The sequence below is a fragment of the Dasypus novemcinctus genome, chromosome 2, assembly GCF_030445035.2.
Source record: "Dasypus novemcinctus isolate mDasNov1 chromosome 2, mDasNov1.1.hap2, whole genome shotgun sequence".
NCBI lineage: Eukaryota > Metazoa > Chordata > Mammalia > Cingulata > Dasypodidae > Dasypus > Dasypus novemcinctus.
The window spans coordinates 199,610,946-199,624,007 of NC_080674.1; the positions used below are offsets into that span (position 1 = coordinate 199,610,946).

Sequence of the window (13,062 nt, forward strand, 5' to 3'; positions counted from 1 at the left end):
TTTTAAAAGCTGCTTAGATGTGTGACCTCAAAAAGTCGAGGAGTGCTCTATTGAGGCAGCTAAGAAAGATTTGCAGCAATGCAAAAAGATTGACTCTTCTTACTGCGTTGTTTTCTTTTGGGATTAGTTATCAATGTGTGTTGGAAACTGAGGCACAGTGGCCTCACCAGGAGAGACATGCTGTCTCCATGGCTACGCTTGCAACCTAAGGAATGCGGTAATTAAGAGTTCTGAGCAAATGGGATGAAGCTGTTAAAGGCTGAAAGATAGCACACACCTTTTGTAGTGAATAGAACACTTAGACTTTGTACCTTGAGATAAGATTTTTAAAAATTCCTTAGACTGTGGGTAATGCTGCTTGATGTCACATAGGTAGGCTACGCGTTCCTGCTTATTGGCACCGTACACTGGGGTATATAGAGAGCCCCTTGTAGACAATAAAGCTGTCTGAGGAGTTATTTCTCGCAGACCCCCTGATCCCAGCTCTCTCTCGTGTTCCTTCCCCCTTTTCTCTTTCTTTCATTCCCGATACCCTTCCGGTCCAAATCTCCAACAAATGTGTAATAAGTTTTAGTATTAATATTATTCTAAAGGAATTAATATTTTGAATTCCATTTTAATTTATAGCATGCTCAGTAGCAATAGATGTAAAAAACAGAACAATCTCTTTTGGGTCCTCACTAATTTCTAAGAAGTCCCAGGCACCAGGGCTCACTGACAGAGTGCTCAGTGCAGGGGAAGGGGTGTTTCCAGGAGCACAGCCTCAGCTTTCAGCATCTGGGCCCGGAGGTAGCGGTGTGGGGCGGGGAGGCCCGAGCGCGGGGGTCTCCCAATCCCCCCATAGCTTCACTTCTCCCTCTCCCAACAGCAGTCATGTCTTTCTGCCCCGACTCACACCACCGGGGCCCAAGGCTGCCCCCACCCCGCCCCCGCCCATTGCGGGCGGGCGGTGCAGAGGCCAATCGCCGCCCCCGCGCTTGCGCTGAAAAGTCGGCGGGACTCAGCTTCCGCCCACCCGGCCCCGAGGCCGCGGACGCTCCTCCTGTGCTCCGGGGGCCCTGGCCCTGCCCCAGACCCCGGCGGGTGAGTGCGGGGCCCGGAGGGGGGACTTCGGGGGGGGCAGGACCCGGGGCCGCGTCCCCGCCCCCACGCCGACCCCCACGCCGACCCCGCCCGGGTCCGGGCCCCCAGGCTCCTCTCCGAGGGATTTCTGCACCGCGGAGTCCCGGCCGGACCGCGGGGCTCCCGCTACGTCGCCGCGGGCTGTGCACACGCGGTTCGTGCGGTTCGGCTCCGCGGCGGGGCCGTGGGTGGGGACGCCGGGCCCGGAGGACACGGGGAGCCGACGCGGCGCGTGCAGCGCCCCGCGCGGGGCTTGCGAGGGCGCGTGAGGACCCCGCGCGCCGACCACAGCCAGGGCAGCCCGTGAGCCCCGCGGGCCGCGCGCAGGTCTCGAACCCGCATCCCCCACGGACAGGCCGGGGTCGCCCTGAGTCTTCAGATCCCAACTGCACCTGGAGGCCGCGGGACGCGCGGGGTCCCCAACCCGGGCAGAGCGCGGGGGTCTTTATTTTATTATTACTCTTTGGTTTTCAGTTTAAACCCAAACGGGCCCCGACCGATCAGCACCCAGGGGCGGGGCCGGGCGCCGAGGCGGGGCCACGTGGGCCGGGCTGCCGAGGGGCGGGGCGGTCGTGGGCGTGGCCACGCAGGCGGGGTTGACCGAGGGGGCGGGGTTGACCGCAGGGGCGGGGCCAGGCTTTTACCCGCTCCAGTGGACTTCGGCTGCCAAGAGGAGCGGGCCGGGCGCCGAGGCGGGGCCACGTGGGCCGGGCTGCCGAGGGGCGGGGCGGTCGTGGGCGTGGCCACGCAGGCGGGGTTGACCGCGGGGGCGGGGTTGACCGCGGGGGCGGGGCCAGGCTTTCACCCGCTCCAGTGGACTTCGGCTGCGAAGAGGAGCGGGCCGGGCGCCGAGGCGGGGCCACGTGGGCCGGGCTGCCGAGGGGCGGGGCGGTCGTGGGCGTGGCCACGCAGGCGGGATTGACCGAGGGGGCGGGGTTGACCGCGGGGGCGGGGCCAGGCTTTTACCCGCTCCAGTGGACTTCGGCTGCCAAGAGGAGCGGGCCGGGCGCCTGCTCTGTGGGTAGGAACGGCTCACCCACGACGGCGCCGATTACAGCGCGCTCCGCGAGGACGGGCGCAGCGGCTCAGATCCCCCGGCGCAAGTCGGACGGGCCGGTGATGCGCAGGGCCGGAGCCCATTTAGAGGGGTGGTGGGTGGAGGGGCTCGAAAGATACCTGGAGAACGGGAAGGAGACTGCAGCGGCTGGCACAGGTACCAGGGTCGCGGGGCGCCTCCCAAATCTCCCTCCGGCTGGGGCTGCGCTCCCAACTGGCCTCGGGCAGTGTGTCCCAATGATGGAACACATTCCTCCCTTGGGTCCAGAAGGGGAGTAGTCCGCCCAGGTTTCCAGACCCTGAACCAGATGATGACTCGCCCAGAGGGCCGGACCTCTGTCACGGACAGTTAAGGGATCCAGCTTCTCCCAGGATGAGATGATCCCTGACGAAACTGATCGGCAGGTCAGTCTTGGGAACCACCTGGGGCGGCCTGAGGCCTTGTTCCCTCCAGCTTTTCAGATTGGGGCTGTAAGTCCCTGATCGCCACATCAGACACTTGGAGCCTCCTACACTGGTCTGAGACTTTCCAAAGAATAGGAATTATCCCGGAACCCGAGTCCAGGCTGGTATCTGGAGTTTGCACTGCCACCCCACCAAGCTTGTCCCATCCATTTTTGATGGTCACATGAGTGAAGATAAATGGAAAGTTCCTGAATTTTCTGACCTTCCACAGATCCCCAAAGACACACGTGATGCACCACCCTGTCTCTGACTGTGAGGTCACCCGGAAGTGCTGGGTGCTGGGCTTCTACCCGGAGGTGATTATGCTGACCTGGCAGTGGAACGGGGCGGACCTGACCCAGGACACAGAGTTTGTGGAGAACAGACCTGCAGGAGATGGAACCTACCAGAATTGGGCTGCTGTGGTGCTGCCTTCTGGAGAGGAAACGAGATAACATGCCATGTGCAACACGGGGGGGCTGTCCAAGCCCCTCACCCTGAGAGGGTAAGGAGAGGGACGAGGGTGTGGCCTTTTCTCAGGAAAGCAGGAGCCCTTCTGAGCTGCTCCAGCTGTGTCAGGGCTGAGACCTAGAGGTCAGGACCCCTGACCTTCCCCCTCCCTTCCACAGCCTCTTTCCCAGTCCTCCATCCTCATCATGGGAATTGTGACTGGCCCGGTTCTGCTTGGAGCTTGTGGTGGCAGGAGTTCTGATCTGGAGAAAGAAAAGCTCAGGTAGGGAAGGGGTGGGTGTCTGAGGTTTCTTGTCCCACTGAGGGGTTTCCAGCCCTGGGTAGCAGTTTGCCTTGCCCCATCCTGGTACTGCGAAGCGCCTCCTAACATATGTAACTATTCAGTGTGGGTCCTGTTAGCTATACTTACTTTTATAAAATCTATAAAAGAAGTAGGATAATGTCCCATAGTGTTGATGTGGAGGCCCCTGTTCCCAGCAGAGGGGTTGGTCCCTGCTGAGGATAGACCTCCAGGAGGGCAGATGGTCTAGTCCAACACATCTTCTGTCTTCATGTTTCCTGAGCCTGCCCTGGATCTTCAGTCATGGTTCTGGAAACTTCCATGGGATCCAGGACTATTTCTTTAGGACCTCATGACCTGCCTCTCACTAGTTGTTTCTTCAACAGGTAGCAAAGGAGGGAGTTATACTCAGGCTTCTTGTAAGTGGTGGGACAAAGCGGGAAGGTGATGTGGAGAGTGCAAGCCTGAACCCAGAAGCTCTGAAGAGTGTAGACAGGAGCCCATGGGGCAGCTCAACTGCCCTGTCATTCCTCCTTGACTCACTCTCCCCTGTGGCTCTAACCAGATCCTGATTTGTTCATCCCCAGCCAGGGACAGTGCCCAGGGCTCTGATGTGTCTGTCAAATCAACCCCTGGAGGGCTTGAAATGGGAGAGGGGTTGGAGCTGAGAGGACACACCTGGGTTCTGGGGTTTCCTTGGGTTTGGACATTAGGACTGTGTGGAGGGCTGTTCATGACATCACCATGCCAAGGAGCTGAACGTGTTCTTGATTATTTTATCTTGTAGAGTGACAAAGCTGCCTTGTGTGGGACTGAGTCATTCAAGAGTTGTTCACACCCCACTTGTGACTTCCAGAAAATCTTTCTTTGGGACTTGAAGACTTCTTTCTGCAGCTGGCATCTGTACATCTGCATTCCCATTGTGTACTGGGAGGATGTGGGGAGACAGCTGACCCCCTGCCCCTACCATGTCCTCTCCACACTGACCTGTGCTCCCTGCCCTGATAGACCATCCTATTTGGACAAGGTGGGTATAGAGTGTCTGCAGCCCTACCTTACTTCCCTTGAAAATGAGAGCCTGGGTATGATTTTGCTCTTATAAAACCTTGCTATTAGTAGGGATTAAGGAATCAATTGAGAGAGGAAAATTCTTAAACGAGAAAGAAGGAACACATTCACCTGAGAAGCTTCCAGAATCCGTGTGTCTGCTGTGCTTAGTGTTGCTGTGAGGAGCTGAGAGTGGACAGGGCCTGTGCCCCTTCAGTGCTGCATCCATCGTGGGCCTTGACTTGGCCGCTCCTCAACTGGGCTGTCTTCCATGCTCCTGTGTCCTTGCCTTTCGGTGGAATTTTGTCCCACCAGGACCTGTGGTCGCAGGTCTCAGACATCATGTGGGCCTTGTCCCATCTGCAGAACTGTGGGCAGTGAGGGCTTCACGCCCCTGGGCCATCCCAGTCTCAGGCTTGGGACTGGTCTCATGCTTTATCCTTTGTGTGTTTATTTGTGGTTCTGTGGTTGTGCAGAGGAATGTGGCTTTTCTGTTCCTCTACCAAGTTCTGGTCTCCTGCTCTGGCTGTCCCCATCTCTGACTCCAGCTGGAGGAAATCATGTTGACTGTCCCTGTCCTCACAAGGCCCAGTGCAGCTCCTGCATATGAGTTTCTCTGATATAACGAGACTAATTTTCAGACTCTTCCAGCTGGTGCCCTAGTGCTGGGCTGTTACCTGGATGGTTCTTTCCACCCTTTCCACCATCTTTTCTAAGGAATCGGATCTGGGGATTAGCACAGAGGAGGATCTGACAGTTTCAGCTTGATTTAATTCCTGTGGTTTGGGCTTGGTCTGCTCCCTTGCCCTCCCTGTCTGCACTTACCCAGCCAGCTTTAGTGACCACAAAGCTGGCTGCCATCCAAGCTCATAGATTTGTAAAGCAGGCCCTAGTTTAGAGTCACAGGTGGCCAATAAGACTCTTAAGCCTGGACTGTTCTTCTCAGTCGAGGGAATTGAAATCGTGTGCTGTAGTCACAGAGGGGGAATGGAGGGGAGGGAGAGCAGCATTTCTGAGGAAGGTCCTGGTGGCCCAGTGTCAAGGTGAGTGGAGGTTGTGTGTGTGTCCATTAGTAAAATCACTTTGGGTGGAGGGGTGCACCTGGTGTTTGTTGAAAACTATGTAAAACATGTCTTTTTAACCTCTGGAAAGCATTTGTGAACTAAAAACAGCTAAAATCACTGGCCTTGGTGAGAGGGAAGGTGCTTTTTGAACTTGGGTGGTCAGTGTGGCCTCACTGAGGCGGTGCCCTTTGAGGAAAGCTTTGGGCCTGTGGTTCCGGGAAAAGCCAGGAGTCACTGTGGCTGCAGCAGTGCCATAGAGACCGGGCAGAGGTTGGCCAGTTCCAGGGGGCTTTGTGACTTTTGGAAGACATTTTTTCAGCATGAGATGGGACTTAAAAGACATTTTTTAAAGGAGACACATGTTAGGATTTTTCTTAAATGATTATTCTGGCTGCTGTGCTGAAAATAGAATTAAGAGGTGAGGGGTCATCAAGGGAGTAGGGAAAAGAGTATGAAATTAGTACAGTGTTACAACCTGAGATGTCATTTCCCCTGCCTGGGATATGAGCAGGGAAAATAGTGGGAAATAGTTTATATTTTGAAAGTTTATAGAATTTCCTAATAGATTAAATTTAGAGTTATGAGAGAAAAAGCACTAAGAAAAGGATATGGAAAAGTTCCTCTATGCAAAGGAAAGAGGTTTTTGCTAATAGAGAAATGGAGTTTTCTTCAGTGGAGGTCAGAAAGACTCTGGAAGGAGGAGAGTTGAAGGATCATGTCAGGCATTCTCTTTAGGAAAAGTTGAATCTGAAATGTTTATCAGAAATGTAAGTGAGATTGTCAACTTGGCCATTGGATATATGAATCTGGAAATTAGGAGAAGTGTCTGGGCTGGAGAAATGGATTTGGGCTGTGATGCCATGTAAGTGACATTTTGAGACTTGAGGACAGATGAGATCACGGAGGGTGTGATTAGCTACAGAAAGGAGAGGGGCAAGGTCCAAATGATGGACTGGAACTCAGCTGGCCAGCAGACCACACTCAAGGGACTGAAAAGTTCTGGCACCATGTCTGGAAGGCATGTAGACCAGGGAGCCCCAGTCTTCACTGTGCCCAGGAATCTCCTGGACATCCCATAGGGATCCAGAAGGTCTGGATAGAGCACGAGGTTCTGTTTTTATTCCAAGGGTGGTGCAGGTGCTGCTGGATTTCAGGTCCCATCTTTAATAGCAAGAACTCAGTCCAGGGAAACTATGTGTCTATGTACCAGCTTCCCAAGCTGCAAGAATGTTTGGGAAAGTGAGCTTCACTCTTTATGAAGGAAGGTGACTCTGCCTTCTACCAAGACAACTTAAGTTTGGAATTCTTCTATTGTGGGAAGAGGGTACAGGTGGTGAGAAAAGTGTATGGAGGATGGAAAATAATCATAAATGTCAATTCCTGGAGCTGTTCTGAGACTGGAACTTTATCTGGTACATTGTTTTCACTGGGTTTGGGTGGATAAGTGAGTGGTTAAAATATGACATCTTTCAACTTATTCCATTAGAGTTTGATATGGGTTATACCTTTTGTCTCTTTCAGTTTATCCTGACAAAGTAGAGGGGAATTGCTGGATGGATAAATGATTTCTTTTTCTTTGGATTTTTTCTTTTCTTCTTCTTTATTTTCTTTTAAATGTTACATTAAAAAAATATGAGGTCCCCATATACCTCCCATCCCCCTCACCCCACTCCTCCCACATCAATAACCTCTTCCATCATGGTAGCATATTCGCTGTACCTGATGAATACATTTTGGACCACTGCTGCACCACATCAACAGTCATCTACATTGCAGAATACACCCTCCCCCAGTCCACCCAGTGGGCCATGGCAGGACATACAGTGTTCAGCATCTGTCCCTGCAGCACCACCCAGGACAACTCCAAATCCTGAAAATGCCCCCACACCGTATCTGTTCTTCCCTCTCCAGACCAAAAGCAGCTACTGTGGCTACTTTCTCCACATCAATGCTACAATTTCTTCTATTACTAATCACAATAGTTCCTCAGCAGAACACCAGTAAGTCCACTCTAATCCATACTCTATTACTTCATCCTGTGGACCCTGGGATGGTTATGTCCAGTCTGCCTCTACATCAAAGGGGGCTTAGATTCCACATGGATGATGGATGCAATTCTCCTGCTTGCAGTTGTAAGCACTCTTGGCTGCTTGGTGTGTTGGTTGACCTTCTTCACCTCCCTGATTACTGGCCAGGGTAACTCCAGTAAACCAGGGGACTGCAAGTCTGCTGAGGCTCAGGGCCTGGCTGTCACATGGATAGTCCAGAGACTCAGGTCTCCTGGGTATACACAAACCCCAATGCCAAACACAGGTCTGGTAAAAGTAACAGGAGAGGCATGTGTAGAAAGGTCATATCTCTATCATACTCAGGAACACAAACTCCAAAGTAGGGCCAACTTACATGGCACTGAACTCCAGAGCCATCTGCCATGACCGGAGAACATGTGGGTCTCTGTAGCCCTCAGGAGAACCAGTAACTGGGCTTCTATCTACTTTGATTGTCTCTGGTACCCTGCTGAGGAGCATGTAAGCATTACCCCTCTGATGACCTCCCAACTCTTTTTTGGAGACTCATAGCCATATAAACTCATTTGTCCTTTCCATTTCCCCCTTTTATCCAAAGTCAAAAAGCAGTTTTTAACACCTGATACTACATGTAGGTTGGGATAGTCTAGTTACATCATCAGCTGATACGTGGTAGTAATCCCTTGGCATCAGGGAGGCTCATCTCTGGGAGTCGTGTCCCAAGCTGGTGGGGACGTAATGCATTTACATGCTGAGTTTGGCTTATATGGAGTGACCACGTTTGAGCAACATGGAGGCTCTCAGGCAGTAACACTTAGGTATCCTGCATCTCTAGGCTTAGTTCATATTTGAGGCACACAGGCTCATAATCATAGCCATCAGTATCAAGTGTTCATTGTTGGGCCATCTGCCTTTATTGGTCTTTGTCATTGCACTTGGGGGATTTTTGCTGTTCCAATTGGGAATGTGATAGAGCTCCCCTGGCCAGGAACTCAGCACTCCTTCAGTTGTTGTTTTTAAGTGAAACCACTAAGAAAATATCCAAACATTTTTATACCCTCTATACATGCCCTGGAGAACTCCCTCCCAACCATGTGCTCCCTATCAGTAAGACTCCACACCAGTGTTCCTCCCCTGCCATAGTTTAACCTCTCTGTAGTCCAAAACTTCTTTGAAAATGAAGCCTAATATGTTGCCAGGTTCCATTAATAGTAAAATGGAATATAGTGATGGGTTTAAATATCAGATATAGAATACATACTAATTTAGAAATTTTAAATAAGGAAAAATAAATTGGGGTATCAAAAATGAAAAAATGAAAAAGCTTTGTTTTTGGCGTTTTTTTCTTTCATCATTGCTAAAGGTGTTGCCCTGTACCTACAGTAGCAAGGCTATTTCTTCCATTTCTTCCTCAGTGTCTACGTCCTTTCTTTTTTCTAATTATTAAGTTTGTCTTCACATAACTTTTAGATCACAGTAATTCACATGTACAATATATGGTACTCCCACATATCCAACATCAAACCCTTTGTCCCTTCCCAAACAATGATCATTTTACATGTTCATATTATATTTGATGAAGCTGATGTACAGATATTGAAAGAACAGCTTTCAAACATGGTTCCATTTGGGTTTCCATTATGGTTTATATTTTAGACTATACAGTTTTCTAAATATGTAGTTATCTTACGTTTTACATTATGTTTTACATTTTAGCCTATAGGTTTTTACACATTTTTGGTGTAATTTAACATGTCCTATATCCATCATTGCATGGTCTTATGGAACACTTCCATTGCCCCACAGTTACATTGATCATTGATTCCTTCTATTCAGTACCTCCCCTCCCCCTCCCCTCAGGCCCACCGTGACAATCAATCTTCGTTACTTGGAGGACCGTTACTTGAAGGACCGTATTCAGAGACACTTGCAAGAATGTTGAGGGCTTGACACACTCGACTGCCTTAACCCATGGGGAGCCACCAATTCTCTCAAGAAATACAATTCCCTGTTTAAGAACATCAGTCCTCCCCAGGATGGGCGTATACCTTTACTCTCATTGTATGGGTCTCCACCCAATGATATAACCCACTATGACAAAATGAGCACCCACTCCCTAGAAGCTTGCCCTGTGGCAGATGCACCCCCTTAAGCATCTTAAACAGGCAGCCTACCATGTTATATTTTCTGAAGAGTTTTCTCTGTTATAATTTCAACCACATACCTGACAATCTACTATGTTCAAATGTTCCCCCCACCCTTCCCCCAATTTCTTGGGCCATCTGACTCATGCTCCTCCCTAACCCCCCTCAAGCCCACAAAGCCCCACCCAAAGGTATCCCTGTACCCTCATTTTATCCCTTCCCTGTACAAATACCTCCAGCTTAGCATCGATTTCACTCATGTACGTGTCAGTTTGCAACCTTCCTCTGCTCCCCAACTTCCTTTAAGCCTATCATCCAGTCTCTAGATCTCTGAGACAGCTTGGTTTACTTATTTCATATCAGAGAGGTCATGTAGTATTTGTCCTTCAATGCCTGGGTTGCTTCACTCAACATAAGGTTCTCAGGATTCATCCATGTTATCACTTGTGTTTGTACAGTATTTGTTCTTATAGCTGAGTAGTATTCCATTGTATGTATATACCACATTTTATTTACCCATTAATCTGTTGATTGGCATTTGCATTGATTCCAAATTTTGGCAATAGTGAATAGTGCTGCTATGAACATTGGTGTGCATATATCCATTTGTGTCCTTATTTTCAGTTCTCCTGGGTATATACCCAGCAGTGGAATTGCTGGGTCATATGACAAATCTACAGGTAGTTTTTTGAGAAACTGCCAAACTGTCCTCCAGAATGGTGTATCCTTCTGCATTCCCACCAGCAGTGGATGAGTGTTCCCATTCCTCCACATCCTCTCTAACAATTGTACTCTTCTGATTTTTTGATAGCTGCCAGTCTCATGGGAGTAAAATGGTATCTCATTGTTGTTTTGATTTGCATTTCCCTAATAGCTAGTGATTTTGAACATTTTTCTTGTGTTTTTCAGCCATTTGTATATTTTCTTTGGAGAAGTGTCTGTTCAAATCTTTTTTCCATTTTTTAAATGGACTGTTTGTATTTTTATTTTTGAGATTTAGGAGTTTTTTTTAATATAAGCAGGATGTAAGTCTCATATCAGATACATGGTTACCAAATATTTTCTCCCATTTTGTAGGCTCTCATTTCTTTTCTTGACATACTCCTTTGAGGTGCAGATGGCTTTAATTTTGAGGAAGTCCCATTTATCTATTTGTTCTTTTGTTTGCTTGTGCTTTTATTGTGAAGTTCACGAAGCTGTTTCCTATTACAAGGTCCTGTAGATGCTTCCCAACATTGCTTTCCAAGTTCTTTATGGTTTTGGCTTTTATATTTAGGTCTTTGATCCATCTTGAGTTGATTTTTGTGTAAGATGTAGTTGGTAATCCTCTTTCATTCTTTTGCATATGGATATCCAGTTCTCCAGTCACCGTTTGTTGAAGAGGCCATTCTCTCTCAGTTGAGAGAGTTTGGTGGCCTTGTCAAATGCCATATGGTTGTATATATGAGGATCTATATCAGAACTCTCAATTCGATTCCATTAGTGTGTCTATCCTTGTGCCAATACCACGCTGTTTTCACTACTGTAGCTTTGTAGTATGTTTTGAAGTCAGGTAGTGTGATTCCTCCAATTTCATTTTTCTCTTTCAATATGTCTATGGATATTTGGGGCTTCTTTCCTTTCCAAATACATTTCATAGTTAGTTTCTCTACTTCATTAAAGAATGATGTGTTGATTTTTATTGAGATTGTATTGAATCTGTAGATCAGTTTTGGTAGGATAGACATTAATAATATTTAGTCTTCCTATTCATGAACAGGAAATATTCTTCCATTTATTTAGGTCTCCTTTGATTTCCTTGAACAATATGTAGTTTTCTGTGTATAAGTTTTTTACATCGTTAGTTAAATTTATTCCTTAGTATTTGATTTTTTAATTTACTATTGTAAATGGTTTTTGTCTCTTGATTTCCTCCTCAGATTGCTCATTATTGGTGTACAAAAATGCTACTGATTTTTGTGCATTGATCTTGTAACATGAGACTTTACTGAACTCATAAGTTCTTGAAGCTTGTGGTAGACTTCTTAGGATTTTCAATGTATAGAATCATATTATCAGAAAATAGTGAAATTTTGACTTCTTCCTTTCCAGTTTGGATGTCTTTTATATCTGGTTCTTGCCTCAGTGCTTGAGCAAGTACTTCTAAGACAAGGTTAAATAGAAGGGGCGATAGTGGGCATCCTTGTCTTGTTCCTGATCTTAGAGGGAAAGATTTTAGGATTTCACCTTTTAAATGATATTAGCTGTGGGGTTTTCATATATACCCTTTATCATGTTCAGAAACTTTCCTTCTATTCTGATCTTTTGCAGTGTTTTTTTCAAGATAGGGTGCTGTATTTTGTCAAATGCTTTTCTACATATATAGATATGATCATGAGATTTTTTTCCCTTCAATCTGTTTATGTGGTTTATTACATTGATTGATTTTCTTATGTTCAACCATCCTTGCATACCAGGAATGAATCCCACTTGGTCATGGTGTGTAATTCATTTAATGTGTTGTTGAATATGATTAGCAAGTATTTTGTTGAGGATTTTTGCATCTAGGTTCCTTAGATTGGTCTGTAATTTTCCTTTCTTGTGGAGTCTTTGGCTTTGGTACTAGAGTAATGTTGGCATCATTGAATGAGTTAGGCATTGTTCTTTTTGTTTTGATTTTCTGGAAAATTTTAAGCAAGATTGGTGTTAGTTCTTTCCAGAATGGTTTGTAGAATTCACCTGTGAAGCCATCTGGCCCTGGGCTCTTCTTAGTTGGGAGATTTTTAATGACTGATTCTATCTCTTTACTTGTGATTGGTTTGTTGAGATCATCAATTTCTTCTTTCATCAATATAGGCTGCTTATGTGTTTCTAGGAATTTGTCCATTTCCTCTAAATTGTCCCACTTGTTGGAATATAGTTTTTCAAAGTATCCCCTTATGATAGTCTTTATTTCTGTAGGGTCAGTGGTGATATCTCCTTTCTGATTTCATATTTTGAGTATTTTCATCTTCTCTCTTTTTTTCTTTGGTAATCTAGCTAACCGTTTGTCAATTTTATTGATCTTCTCAACCAACTCTTGGTTTTGTTTATTTTTTCAAGTGCTTTCTTATTTTCTATTTCACTTAGTTCTGCTCTGATCTTTGTTATTTCTTTCTTCTTCCTTTGGGTTTAGTTTATGTTTTTTTTAGTAATTCTTCCACGTGTACAGTTAGTTCTTCAATTTTAGCTCTTCTTTTTTGATGTATGAATTTATAGCTATAAATTTCCCTCTCAGTACCACTTTTGCTTCTGCCCATAAGTTTTGATATGTTGTGTTTTCATTTTCTTTTCTTTCAAGGTAGTTATTGATTTCTTTTGAGATTTCTCCCTTGACCCACTCGTTTTCTAAGAATGTGTTGTTTAACTTCCATATCCTGTTGCCAAAT

General features: G+C 47.0%; 1 long non-coding RNA gene across 4 annotated transcripts in view; it reads left to right on the plus strand.

Moving 5' to 3' along the window:
* Positions 1–960: 960 nt before the first annotated feature.
* Positions 961–13,062, plus strand: part of LOC101434481 (uncharacterized) — a 78,416-nt gene continuing 66,314 nt past the window's right edge. The window contains exons 1-4 of one of the 4 annotated variants that reach the window (XR_011647282.1): positions 961–1,083; positions 2,855–3,127; positions 3,252–3,355; positions 4,161–4,400. This is a non-coding gene — a long non-coding RNA (uncharacterized lncRNA). The remainder of the gene's footprint in view (positions 1,084–2,854; positions 3,128–3,251; positions 3,356–4,160; positions 4,401–13,062) is intronic. The other 3 variants (XR_009182424.2, XR_009182426.2, XR_011647281.1) reach the window with 3 other exon arrangements.